Source organism: Seriola lalandi, unplaced genomic scaffold (assembly GCF_002814215.2).
Source record: "Seriola lalandi dorsalis isolate HSWRI2012SDOR001 ecotype SW California unplaced genomic scaffold, Sedor1 jcf7180002054883, whole genome shotgun sequence".
Lineage (NCBI taxonomy): Eukaryota > Metazoa > Chordata > Actinopteri > Carangiformes > Carangidae > Seriola > Seriola lalandi.
In genome coordinates, this window is record NW_019525658.1 from 4,076,026 (window position 1) to 4,090,957 (window position 14,932).

The 14,932-nt window shown below is 40.8% G+C and overlaps 1 protein-coding gene across 1 annotated transcript in view; it reads left to right on the plus strand.

Moving 5' to 3' along the window:
- Nucleotides 1-14,932, plus strand: part of zmat4a (zinc finger, matrin-type 4a) — a 139,747-nt gene that overhangs the window by 95,315 nt on the left and 29,500 nt on the right. The window lies entirely within an intron of this gene.

The following is a 14,932-nucleotide window of genomic DNA, read 5'->3' on the forward strand; positions in this document are numbered from 1 at the left end:
GCCCCAGGGATCAACCACGTTTCTCATTGTTATTTGTTATAAAATACTGTTGAAGTTTCGCTTCAGGCAATTTCTCTATTAATTGTTTGGATTTTAGGGTCAAGAACAAACATGGAAAAATCAATAGAGCAATAGAAATGAAGAGTGAATGCAACTCAGGAGTGAGCAGCAAATAAATTTCAGATCCCACATGAAATAATTCAAATTCAAAAAAACTTTAAGCTTTGTCGACATGAATATCAACCTTATATTCAGCCACCTAATGTTAATGGATCACACAGCTTGGCTTAGTTTTTATTTAATAAAAGAAACCAAAGTCCAGCATGCAGATTTCTGAGGATTTCTGCATTTGACAGTTTTCAGTAACTGCTGCGACTGCAGCACATTTTGATCAATACCAAAAACATCTCTATATGTCGGCCACCAATGGCAGCGTAACAAGCTGTAAACACAACAGCTTTGTTACAGCATGAAACCATTGAAATCACTGAAAGCAGTTGCCTGTTGTAGCTGGAAATGTGGGTGGTGAGAGCGGCGAGGCTGAACTATAACAGTGAAGTTGTGGGGCATAAAACCAAAACAATGAACTGAAAGTTGCGAACACACTCTGTAGGAGGTGTGTCAGTGATAATTCACTGTGGGTTGCTATTAACATCGACTCTTTTGACATTATACATAATCATTTGACCTATTGTTGAAATAAAAAGTATGTGTGCGACCTTTTCTATTTTCTATTCTTGCTCTTGTTCCCTGTCAGAGAACAGGGAGAAATTTATTAAAAGGAGGTTTAAGTAGCTTTGGTGATATCTTTAATGCTCAGTGATCACTTGCCAGACCCTACAGCCAATAATGTGTATTATTGATCAATGATAGAGAGCAGCCTCACATGTGGAAAGAATTCAGACTATTTACTCCACTGTTGAAGTGAAGGGCAGCCCTCTTGACTGCAGCTGTCAGCTCGACTCCAGCCCGAGTCCACCCACGTGTCACAAGTTGTTAATTTTACAGAACGGAGGGAACGTTCTTGCTTATCGTCTCCCAGTCACAATATGTCAATAACAATTACACAATATTATTCCAGCCAGTGGAGGGCCGGCTGCCAGAAGAGCAGAAGGAGCCCAGAGGTGTTGTAAAGGGCACTGGTGTGTGACCGCACCGAATGGGAGAAACAAGTCCTCACAGCTGATTGGACACAGTCTCCTAACTCCAGGCTGGACTGTTCTTTATGCCTGATAGGTGCGCTGTGGCTGGTTAAGGGCAAATTGTCTGGTTGCAGTCAGTTCAGCTTTGTCATGTTGGCTCTTGAGGTTTTGAGAATACGATGTCTATTTCATGGTCCCGGGTTGTACATACTGACTACTCTATTTGACTATTTGCTTTAATAATTCAAGTTTTTTCATTGTTGCAGTTTGAAAGAAAACAAATCATATTGTTTATGTGAAAGTTAATGTATTTGAAGATTTTAACCCCAGTTCAGTGGAGATACACGTACCTACTGCTCACATATTCATACATATAAACATATATATACATACAGTATAGGCAAACATACTGTAGATATATTCATACATGCAAATTAATAACAACCACTAGTCCAACATTAGGCACACCACATCTATAAACAGTCATGTAGAACTGGGATGCACCACCCCTTGTGGCATATCTGTTTTTCAAGAAGTCAGACAGTTAGTTTTTTAATCCTTGCACCAAAAGTCAGAGGGTTTTTGTTAGCATTTAAGTAGCAGAAGCCTTCAGCGATAAGGGCATAAAAAGTGGTAATAATATCTGTGTTTCAATTGAGGCAAAGATCCTGCAGGGTTACACCAAGTACTGCTGTAAGTGCGCAGCATTCAATCTTTAGGAACTTATGTTAGCTGCCCCTTTTCCACTGGTCGGGCTTTTGTCTGAAAGGGGTACAATCTGCATTCAGTACCTGGTCAAAGGACTCTGCAGTAGACTCGGGCCCCGGCTCTGATCGGCATTGATGTAAACACAAAACCCGGGTGAACCTTCTCTGTGCTGTAATGTCTTTCAGAGCACACACAGTGTAACCAGCCCTGTCACCTACCCAGCATTGTGCTGTTAAACCAGGAATACCGCGGCTACAAGAGTGAGAGTGAGCTTCTGCAACACTGGCGGCATAAAAGGGGTCAATTGCCTTTTTTTAGTGGGTGTACCTGTGTTTATAAAACCCGCTTATACCCAAATGCGGTGTAAAAAAAAAAAGTATTAGAGGAAGCTCTCATATGCTTACATCCATCACATCTGGAAATCACTATCCTTTTGAAACTCAGCTACTCTTGACTTAGACTAATGAAAATCTGTCATGAAGCTCCTGAAAACTTGGTTGCAAATTTGGAATTTTTGTATTATTGAAATAAAAAAATAAAAAAAGCCTGTATTGTTCATTCAGAGTTTAACATTCAAAAACTCAATTAATTTGCTTCTTCGGGACTGAATGGCTTTGGTTTCATCACATTTGAATCACAACAAAAGGCAACAATCCCACAACTGTCATCAGATTTTGCTTTAAACATTGAATATTGCTAAATACTGCTCAGCTTTTTTCCAACAGAGCTCCACCTGCTTCAAGCCTGTCAGAAGAGCACAGAGAAAATAAGAAACAGTGAAATATCTAATGTGAAATAACCGAAACTGTTTCAGTTTGACAGAATGTTGTGTTCTTGTCAGACCCCATCACTCACAGTAAGAAGCTGATAGAGAAAACAGGATCTCAGAGCCTGTACACTGCTCGTATGTGTTAGTTTTCTCCGGGTTCAATACTATGTGAATGGATCCGTATGTACTGCTCCTATAATACCCTTTATATAAGCACTGATCTCAATAGAATCACTGGATGTTAGTAAAGGATAGTTAGTGGTGTTGCTGGAAGCACAACTATTAAATCTTGTTGATACAGCGCACTGGGATTATTTTTTTCCCGCAGACAGGTCATGATTGTGCTCCACAGCCTCCTCTCCACCTCTTCACTCCAACTTACAGCCGTCCCTATCTGCGGCCTCATCTCTTTGCCACAGTGCCTGTTTTTGTGCTGTGTTAGGAGGAGACACGTTCGCCAACATCAACACAGTCATTATGGAGAAGCTGAAAATGTCAGCGTGCTAGCTGCACTATTCAGCACTTGGGCTAATGAGCGTTTCTCTCCGGCGATTATCAATTAGTAATGAAGTGGCAAATCATCCTATCAGGCAAAACCAGCACTGTGAGCCTGTGGAGGGGAGAATGGGACCGCAGCAGGCGTAGCAGGCAGGACAGAGAGGGGAGGCAGGGGATGCTGCTGCCAGAGAACGCATCCTTCACGGCTTCCACTCAGAGCTCCCCTCTATATTTGCTCCTTTCATCTTTTTTCCGCATCTGCTTTTTTGCCGATTTCGTCTCTCCTCGTTGCCCTTCCTCTGCTCGCCATTCCCTCTCCCTGACCCCAAAGCGCCGTCCTCGCATTCTTCTCAACTCACTGAGAAAATCCGTAGTCTCACTCTAAAGATTGCCATGTGATGAAATATTTAACAGCTCCCATAAAGGCAGCGGTTCCTTCATCCAGGGGTCTGCATATTGTTGTTATGTATACAGAGCTGTGTAGCTATGGAAGGTTGATGGCAAAGATGTGCGAGAGAGTAAAGGCAAGCTGCTGTATCCACAGCGAGAGGCCATTAGCACTGCACTGTTCCTGTGTTTGAATTGTCAAGACCGTTCAGGGGTCAACTGCGACCTGGGGCCTTAGCTCTTAGCTCCAACAACCATACAGTTAAATGAAAAATAAAACAAAAAAAACGTACGTCTTTAAATGTTTTACAGCAGTCTGTATATAGTGAAGGAGTGCAGAGGTGCATGTGCATTCACCAAACTGTATGAGAAAATATAGCTTAACTTTACAGCACACTGTTAAATTGATGGAACTACTCACCTGTACTCTTTGAAATGACTTCGATTCATTTTGATCTAAATTTAACATTTTACTGCAAATAACTGCAGAGTTTGTAAAGGCTCCAACAGTCAGGCAGATCTTCTCCCAGTGTGTTGCTCTTTCTTCTCAAAGTTTTGCATCGATAGTGTGGACATGAGATGTTTCATCTACTTTAACAGTGAGGACTGTAATGTTTGCAGAAATGTAAATGGGATGGAAAATGAATTTGCGGTAGATAGTCCATGAAGACACTAATGTGGGCAGATTGTGTAAGCACTTCCCCCTTATTATCAGTGCAGTGGGTTTGAATGAGGTGACTGTGTCTTTTTCTCAGAGTTTTTCCTTTCAACCTTTTACCGCAGAATCAGCGCTAAAGTCACTTGTTCCCAACTTAGATGCAACATTTTAGAGATATTTACAACTTTTAGTTAACCAGTTTTTCTTCCCAGGGATTTACCAGTCCAATTTTTTTCTCTCCCATTACGGATTCCTATTCTTCAGCTCTGGGTATCTGCAGATAAGAATCATGTATTGATATCAGTGCTGTCTTTTTCACAGTCTGTGTAAGGGAACATGAGAGTCATTTAGTGGCTGAATTAATGTAACTGAATTCAATAATAACTTTGACTGACTCTGCTTAATGAAGTCAATATTGAAGCTGATACCAATCTGACTGACCCGAATATATATGAATCAGTTTGCAGTTTATTAGGTACACCTAGTTAAAACTAATGTAGTCTAATACAAGTCCCATGCAGTAAATTCTACTTTCATGTTTCTAATTCTCTGTCTACCCTCATTTTTATAAATGGGGTGGACAAAATATTATATTATTTATGTCAACACCTTTCAAAAGTCCTATATTTTACACTCCCATACGTGTTTTATTTGAAGTGTGGATCCATAAGAAGATATACTTGTGGTTTTAAGAACCAAAAACCTCTCCTCTCTCACTGCTTTGTTGTGACATCACAAAGTTACAGAAGTCCTGGCTAGTTTTAAGGCTCGGTTTCTGAAAATAGGTTGTGTGCATTTCTCTGTGGACTGAGCACTTTGATACTTTCACAGTATTAATAAAGAACCTAGACCTGCTTTATAATCAAAAAAAGGACAGAGATGGAAGTCTCACTTTATACAATATGGGACCTCATCACACTATCAAAGTTTTGATAAAGAGTGAACATCATAACCCTCATGCAGGGAGGATTTATTGCTGGACTTGTATTTGGCTGCATTAGTTTTAGCGAGGTGTTCCTAATAAACTGACAAATTAGTGTATTAATGTGAGGTAAAAAGACAGGTTTGGGATTAGGTATCATTTAAAAGAGTCTTACTCTAGTGAAACCTGGGTATCGAGGGCACACGGTGCCATAGATCACTGTAATTATCTTAAGCTAGTGGAATATAAAGACATGATTGCTACTTAATTCTTTTTATTGCACTGGAATATAATGGGACTCCTATAAGAGGCTGAGACACCAGACTCTTTTATCTTCCTACATTCTGTCTCCATGCAGCAGCTAAATGAAACGGGGGCTGCCGCCTGAGCATCTGTTCTGCTTTAATGGTGGGAGTGTCGGAGTGAAAAAGCATCCCATGTTTACCCCGATACCTGACAGTGACAGGCAAGCAGCTCCTCTCAGTTGACTCTTACTGTCAACTGAATGGACTTGTGTGATAACCAGCTGGTGATTTCCTGGACATCAGACACATTAGTTTCAGTCCACAACATCTTTGCATAAATGTGACATAATACACACTTGTATTTGAACACTAAATCATTAAATATGCGTCCATGCTGTCATTTTCCTTGTGTTATTAATCACTCGTACTCGGGCTATGTACGTTACCTAAGACCAGCAGACATACGGTACCTAATCTAATCTAATCATCTCATTTCTTGCCTGACAGGATGATATTATATATTTAATAATACAATGTAGACAAGAGCGCAGGGGAAGCAAATAGAAGTGGTTACTGTATATCCCCACTGGGATCAGCTGTTCTGAATACTGAGCAGTGTTGTGGCAGGAGTTCAATGAAATCTGAAGGAAATTGTTCATGTGACCTTTTGACTTCTTTACTGTTTTGACAAGTGAAGCAAAGTGAGGCTGAAAAAGAGGTGACGAGGAAGACGGCTGATTGGTGGAGAGTGATGTAGAGAGGATTTGATGGAGCAAGTCGGGCTTTTCATGGTGAGCCAGTGTCTGCTGCAGTTGGTGTTGCAGCTACAGGTCAGTTGAGTCTGTATGTTCTGTACAGTGCAACAGGACAGCGCTAACAGATGCTGTTTTTCATGAGAAAGCTTTTCTTTATTTTTGCTTCCTCGTTCATCTGTGGTTTCCGTTTCCATACGATGACAACTTACCTGAGCGATCAGTAAATGTATGTGATACTTCAAAGGAAATGGGGATGGATATTAAGACAGAACTAAAGCACTGATGTATTTCCACACTCCTGCACACACCTGCACCATGGTCAAAGCTGCTGAAACGCTATGAAGATGTACTGGATGGTGTATAAAATATTGGAATTTTACTAGGGTTGGTTTGTTTTCAGCATTTTCGTAATATTAATCTTTCATCTTTCCTGATATATTTATACTCTGGATCTCTGAATATCAGGTTCTCTTTTCATTTTATTCATGGTGTGTATGTTGTTTGGCACAAGCTCATATAAAGTAAGTCTAATACAAAAATGATAAATGGCATATAGATAAATGGCATGCAGATCATCAAACTCATATGAACCACCACTGCTTTATTTTAGGTTTAATGTAACGTCTTCCACCAGCAGCAGCTGAATCAGTTTGTTTTTTTTTACATTTAAACTTCCACCCAGTAACATGAATTATAAAGGGCAGTGAGCTGAAAGCTGTCCACTGTTTATTGCATACTTTCATACTGAAAACTTCAAAGTATGAAACATTTACAACACTTGACACTGAACACAGTGTTAGGAAGCTCATAAGTGCACTGATTCTTAAGTGGTACTTTGGAGTTTTCACAAATACACCCTGAGAAAATACTCTTAACTAGGGTTCATTGTTTCTGGGGGACCCTGGTCTGTGACGGAACGTGTTGAACGGTCCACACTCGACAGCGAACCAGCCTCCTGCCAGCAATGCTTCTAAAACCGGTCTATTTGTTCAATGAAAATATGGCATCTGAGCTTCTTTTTTCAAACAGCAGAACTGTACATAGTCACAGTCATAGCTGCTCAAGTCATTCAATATTGTCACAAAAATCCAAAGTGAACTGATTTGTAAACTCTGTTTTTTCAGTGACATAATCTTTATCTTTAGCTCTCGCCCCCTGTTACGGTGCGCATGACAGATCTTCAAGCTTGGTGGTGGGTCAAAGATTTTTCATGTACATAAGCGTATAGCTTTTTATCAGAGAACCAGATATTTTCTAACACAGTTGTTCAACGTTTAGACTGAGAGTTTCAGACTGAAAGTTTCCTGCTGAGCCGAGCTATAAGTTCTCCAACTGTGAGTCACGTAACATTGTCTATGGGAAAATGGGACTTTTACTGCAGGGGCACCAGAAATAGCTCCTCCTCCTCCTCACAACAGCTGGGTAAATTTGCAGCCGCAGTTGTTTTATAGCCATTAAAACAATTTTTTTTTTTTTAAAGACACTTTATTTGTGTTACAGGCCTAACAAAAAAATCACAGTTGTTGAGATTTGAAAATTGTGATTGTGATATAAAAATGATTGATCATGCAGCTCTTGCTTTTAGATGAATTGCAGTAATGTTGTTTTGCTAGTGTAGCTGACAATATGTGGAAATCAATCAATATACAGGAAGGAAAACGAAAACTCCCTTACACTCCATACTGTGCTACAGCTGGTGTTTTTACCACCATCCATTACCATTATACTTCATGTCTGCTCTGCATCTGCTGCGTCTCTGCGTCATTTTAAAAAGTCAGTGAAGATGATTTCAGACCAAGCAACACATACTCACAAAGTCCTTCTCCTGGTGATGCAACTCCTCCCGAGTGCAGGGAGAAAGCTCTTCACATGAAGAGAGGCACGATAGAGTCATGTTGAGAGCATTTTTTTTTTTTTTTTTTTTTTTTTTAAGTGCTAAATCTCCACATCCATCCCTCAGTAGCTGCACCACCTAGCTGCTGCTGCCGCCACCTGCCTCGGTTTTGATAAGTGAAGTGTATGGTGGCTGGTGAAGTGGCCACTCCAGCTGAAAGCACCTTAACTCTGAACTGGCAGAGAATCACACTGTTCCAGAAAAGCTCAGAGAGAAATTCTAAATGCTTTGGTTGTGGCATTTGTGAACAGAGCAAGTCGTCATATTGAAACTGACAGAATTTAAAAGTGAACTGATTGAAGCTTCGGATCGTGTTTTCAGTTTCAGCGAGCGTTTTAAGCTCAATGATTGGATGTGTTTTGTCTAAATGCAACTAGAAAGCTGAAAACTTAACATACACAAGCTCGTCTTCTGTGTTACTTCTGGAACCATGGGTGTCTGAAACACCTCCTCCCACTTCTGAACTCTCCTCTTTCAGTGTGAACAATATTTAGATCCCAATAGAACAGTGACAGTTGCTCATTTTGCAACAGGAGTACATAAAAAACAGAACAACCTTTCTTGTCATTTGTGAAGGCAGGTAAAAGTTGAATTTCTGCACCATTTTCACTGTAATGATTTAACAGGAAGAGTGCTGCTCATCGTTTAATTCCACAAACATTTTATCTATGAATTATAAATTACTTTTAAATTCTCACCAGTAATTTTATAGCAACAGCAGTTATTCTCATGTTAAAAGTCTCATGCTAGCATCTGTGCCTGCTACTGACCAGTTAGCTCGTGATTAAAGCTACACAATGCTTCCAACATTAGCAACAACTGGACACTGGCGAGATAACCAGTACATAGTGCATAGACAGCAGGTTACACGAGGGATAATAGGTTTAGTGTGATTTAGATTACAACATTATGAGGTCAGTGGTATGTGGGTGGACAGTTGTTGTCCACTAAGTCACATTAGTGTAGTGTATTTTCTGAGAAATAAACATTTTTTGGTGAGTAGTTACTGCAGTTATTATCTGTTACTGTTATTACTGATTTACAGTTGCTCACTTTATGGATCTTTGGTGAATCGGGCAGCCAGCGATGTCAACAAGGCTAAGTCTAAATGCAAGTAGAAAGCATTAAAGGCTGAATGAAATCTGCTTACTCAAAACCATTTAAAAAGGGATCTCACCAAGATACATTAGTAAGCTTTACTCCCAAATGATGTCAGTAAGCAGTCTGTTGAATTAAGCTCTACTGTTCTATGTGTCATTAAAGCAACAGGGAGAAAGCCGCTCCTGTGATTTCAACACATGCAGTCATAGAAAAGCGTGATTCATCCATTTGTTTGTGATAGCTGTTAGCTAACATCAGCTAATGTTGCAGCTAATGCTAGCTCTTATCGTTGTAACAAAACTGCTAGAGTAGTTTGTCCCCTGGTGCTTTTGTCAGTTCTTTAACAGCTTGAGGTGCGTTACCATGACCCTATGGACTGATGTAGGGTTGATGCTGATTCGCATGTAGCCCAGGAAATGAATCAGTGTCGGAAATGGCTTCTCAATTTTATCCGGATACAAGAAGATCAGACCACATACATCTGTTGTCTCAAACAACAGATGTATGTGGTCTGATCTTCACCACATTTGAAACAGGTTGTGTCCAGCCTAGTGGCTTGGCCTCTGTAAGCTAAGCTCTTTTAACTGTGGCAGCACAGACAGATGGAAAGTGATGTACTTCAATAGTGAGCAGATAAAGATGAGAAATGTTTCAACCCAGCTGACTAACCTGAGCTGACCTCTTGATGCCCAAAAAGAAGAAAGAATCATAACACGCTGTCTGAACTCCGTCAGTCATGTACTCTTAGATCAAGCATCAGTCAGCTGCTTCTTCCTCATTATACTGGTCACTCATTGTTTTTTGACTCCTCTTGTAGCTGCCAAAAGAAAAAGACACAGTGCTGCTTTTGTCAGTGCTCAATCCAAAACACTAAATTTAGTCTGTAGTCTTGCCTGTCAAACACCCCGACAGACAAATTGTGTTTTTCCAGACTCTATCACGGCCGTTAATCGGAGATGTAGTTCTGGCAGATGTGCCTCTTTCTCACTCACTGTTTTTTTTTTGTGGCTTTTCTTTTTTCTACAGAGCGTTGCAATAGCAATTCTACTATCTACTATCTAGTTACTTTTACTTTTGCTTTTGCCTGTGTGTTGTATTCCCCCTGACCCTGAAATAGATCTATTACTGCCTTAATAACAGGCTCACAGGCGGGCAAATTACAACGAGCTGATCAAGGTCCTCTTCAAAAGGAAACAAAAGGGCAAAGCCTGTCCCCGTGCACACTAACTACATCAATGTAACACTAGATTGGACCAGCAGAAGGCCAGCCATTTATTTCCAGCTAATGTCTGTTCTGCTCAAGATATTGCCTCTGTACTTACTGCTCATTTCCGATTTTTTCCACATCTTCTCAGTCTTATCCAGGATTTGGTGAACATACTTGTTTTATTGCCTCAAGGCGATGAAAACACTTTTGAGTGATGATTTCATTCAGCAAGTCCACTCACAAAGTAATCCATTATAATATATCCCACTGTTGAAACTTACCAAACAATTTATTTCACATGGATACAGATTCAGCATATGCTCTTTCAGCCTGGGCGCCCTGCTGCAATCAGACAGGGAATGAGCTAAAGTTGCACCATCTGAGAGGGGCAGATGGCTGCTGGTTAATTTAGCATGAACCCTGGACCTGCACCACCTTTCCCTGCTCATGAACAGTCCACACAGAGGACTAAACTGCTGATCATTCATACCGCCGCCATGTTCCCTCCCAACGGCTCAGGCAATAGGTCTCAATTAGCTGAGAGACAACCAGAGATTTACTGCGGAGCAAATGAAATAACTCAGCTCAGCACCCGATGAGAAACCCCAGTCTGTGGCTTGTTGGTGAGTCAATGTACAGGCAAATGCGGCAGATATAGACTCCCTAACAGTTACCATGTTCTATTAGTTTCCTATGAGATTGGATTGTGGTTGATTAACTTCCCAACGCTGCTTCTGAGCAATGGTCGGTCTCCGCTCAAAGTGAAGAGGACTTTTGTTCCAGTTAAAGACGTGTGTCTCCCTCCCAGACAATTCAGCATGTGTCGGTATGATATGTATGTGTGTATCTGATCCGATACACAAACCATACATTAATTATACAGTACACTGTAACTCAAATCAAGTTCCATACAATATTTGTACATTTTCTAATAATAAAAAAGTGACTAAAACTCATTAATTTCCTCAGTTTTAGTTTCAAATACTAATAGACTGTAAATAAAGATGGAGGTAGCATCCATGACGTCACCCATAGGTTTCTAAAGATCTGTTTTGAAGCTCAAGTAGCTGATCCACCGTCGCCATCTTGGCAGTGTCTGACTCCACCTAAATCCCAGCTAACCCAAAAATAGGCAAAGAGTGTGTGGAGCTGCGACTTTGGTGCATGTCGGTTTGGTTAGACCACGCCCTCAATTATTCATAACTTTAAGCCTTAATAAAATTTAAACAGGTAAGTTATATAAACAGTTGTCATGAAGGAGGAAGTTATCTATAGAGACCAAAACTGTTTTTTGTACCCGGCTGTAAACATGTTTATTTCTGCTGTAAAGTTGGACATTTTAACATGGGAGTCTATGGGGATTGACTCACTTTTTGAGCCACTCTCAAGTGGTCATTTGAGGAAGTGCAGTTTTTGGTACTTCCACGTTTTCAGCCTCGGAGGTTGCTGCTTGACCATGAGACACTGGCTAATGTTTTGTTTGTCCTGTCAGAAGAAGCATTTGCTGCTAACGATAGAGCTATTCCCCTCATATTGACTCAACTTTTGTATGTCTCTGATTTGATTATGTTTATTATTGTATGGTGTTGTTACCTCCTAGTGCCCAACATGATAATATCGTAATTTGAATAAATATAATATTGTATTATTAATAATGTGTAACATTTTCTCCTAAACTGAAGACTCTCCCGACTCTGCCCCAGGTTTGAACTCGGAGAAGTCACTTTAATGAGGAGCTAAGATGAGCAGGTTTCATTACACTGACTGAAACAGCCTGTGGCATTTTTTTTTTTTTTACTTTTGTGTTTCGGTAGTTTACCCATTGGCTACCTTCTTTCCAAAGTTACCTCTGTGGCTGTGAGATCAAATGAAGATATAACGCATCAGACAGCATTTTTCTTCACATGCATCAGTGCCACAACCCTGTACCGTGGTGTTGCTGGAACAAAATTCCAACTTAACCTAAATAAATGACACTGCAGTGCATATTTTTCTTCTTCTGCACCCTCTCCTGAGCTTCCTCTCCGCTCTCGGCTAAGGGACGAGTTAACCAAAACAAACGAGTCTCCAATGACTCACTGGCGATGCCTCAGAAAGTAAGAAGTAAATGTGATGGAGGGGGAAGCACTACAGAGGCCCGAAGGCTCCTGGTGCTTCATCGCTCATGCAGGGCAGCGCCAGGAGGGAAGAGCCGCAGGTGGCTGGCAGTGATGGATACCGGGGTCGCTGTATAATCTTTCACCCTTTCAAAAATTGTTTGAGAAGCAAGCTGTCAAAGGGCCACTGCAGAGCAGACCCTCACTGCCTGCTGTAGGACTTTAATGTCAGCTCATGGCTGCGTCTGGGGACGACCGTGCAAAATTGAAATCTCAGTCTGGTGGCGGCCGACTGACAGAGTGGTTATTGTTCAGCTTATCGGGGGAAAGTGAAAGGGGAGATTTGCCACCATCCCTGTGGGGAATATTGGGCTCCATCGAAACGTTAGAAGGAAACAGCTGACATCAACATCTAAGAAGTAAATCGTTAGTAAAAGCCAAAATTTTGAAGCTCCCTGTCCTGAAAGAGGAAAATAATATGCTTTCTAAGTTTCAGCAGCTCATTCCATGGTGCGACGATTTAGAATAAATGATCATTCACGGGGGGGATTTGATTGAAGAGGATATGGAAATGTGATTCAATGAGTGCAGGGTGACATTTATTTTCTCTTGGCCTTTTGCTCTGAGGCATATTTATGGAGGAGTTAACTCAATTGTGAGAGCGGGGCAATCAAGATGGCCATTTTTCATACCACAATAAGATTAGTACAACATGACAGCGATTACACGGGGTGCTCATAATTTGCAGCAACAGGACGCTTACTCCGTGTAGCCATTATCACAGACACCGAGGACGACGTTGATGCACAATTTAAAAAAAATGTAAGCAAGCTATTACAATTTTTTGATGGCAGATAAATCAGACACCTCAAGGTCTCAGGTCCTGTGCACGGCCCGAGTTGATTCCACGCTCTCGGATGTGACTTTGTCATTTTTCTCTAACTTGTATGGCATTAAGTCAGGCTGATGCAGTATATGAATCTCAAGATGGACGTTCATGGTGGTCATCATATTCGGCTTTTAGTGAAACGTCTCGACAGCCGTTGGATGGACTGCAGTGAACAATACAGACATTCATGTTTCCCTTGGGGTGAATTGTATGAACTGCAATCATCATCAGGTCAGAAGTACTTAACTTTGAATTATGACCAAATACCAGCGAACTAATTATATTCCCATCAGTTTCAGCTAAACATTGTGTTTAATGCTAACACCTAATCGTCTGCAGGCACTTATTGCATCTTTTGTATTTAAAGTGATAATTTGGGTTATTTGAAATGGGGTTGTGTGAGGTACTTATCCATAGTCGGTGTATTACCTGCAGTAGATTCCAATCAGCACGCTGCCAGTCTAGAGAAACAGTAAGGATCACCGGCACAGACGCTGAGTGATGAAGTGGTGTGGACAAAAACATGTTTTAGCAACTTTAAAAAAAAAATGCCCAATGAAAAAACCCAATATCACTTGAAGTCTACTGTATTACTGCGCACAAGCACATCTACAGCGCACACTGTATAATGTCTCAGATCAGCTGTTTGTGCCAGAAAGAGGTTTGCGTAGGTGCGCCTGTGCGTAGGAATATGTAGTTCAGCGGTTAAGAAAATTACGTTCTTAAGGAAAGGGCTGTTTGATGATAAGATCAAGTGCTGAAAATATCCAAATTCAAGTGTACACTTCAACTGATTCAAGTTTTTTCTTTCTGTGGCCATTTTTTTTAATTGGCTAAAACCCGTTTTTGCGGATGGCCCCATCCACAGCAGCACATGGCTCAGATTTACTGGTCCTCCAGCAGCTAGCTTAGCTGAGTGACAGCACACCACTTTAAAATGTATAAAGGATACTTTGAAAAATTCAACCTGGGCACAGCTGAGGTCTGATGGATTTTGAAACAGTAACTGGAGACCAAAACCAGCTTTGTGTTTTAAGAACACATGGGGCTTTGTTGGTACGGGTGTGTTTCTTCAGGTACCACAGTGTCAACGAAATATAATCCAGAAGGGCCACACTAGTGTTGTGTAATACGTCCATGAAGTTCAAGAGTTACCATCTGGCAAAAGGCACAGCAGTTTGTAATACTATGACATAGTATTTTACAATTCTTATCATGATATCATTTAATCCTGCCTCATCTTTATAAGCATTCACCTTATAAAGTAATGTGCCGGGAATGTGCACTTTAATTGGCCGTCACAGTTGCGTGACGCTGGATAAGCATCTTACAAAATAGAACCAAGTGGAATTTCATTGCTCCTTTATCTTTAAAAAGCTAAAGCACAGGTGTCTCAAGTACCAGCTTTCAGATTCAGCTGTGAAATTTATTTCCACAGTTCTAATTGATTTTTGCCACTCCATCACCAGCAGCCTCTATCAGCTGAGGCAATCTTGAAAGCAGACAATAATACTCACCTACAGTACAGAACTCAAGTGTATGTGCATGAATGTTTTTGCACAGGGGCGTCTAGCTTTGATGGATTCTACACTGCCTTTGTGCAGGAGAGTGAAAGTCATATCATTATATAATCATTTGAAAATGAAATTATTTTAATTCAC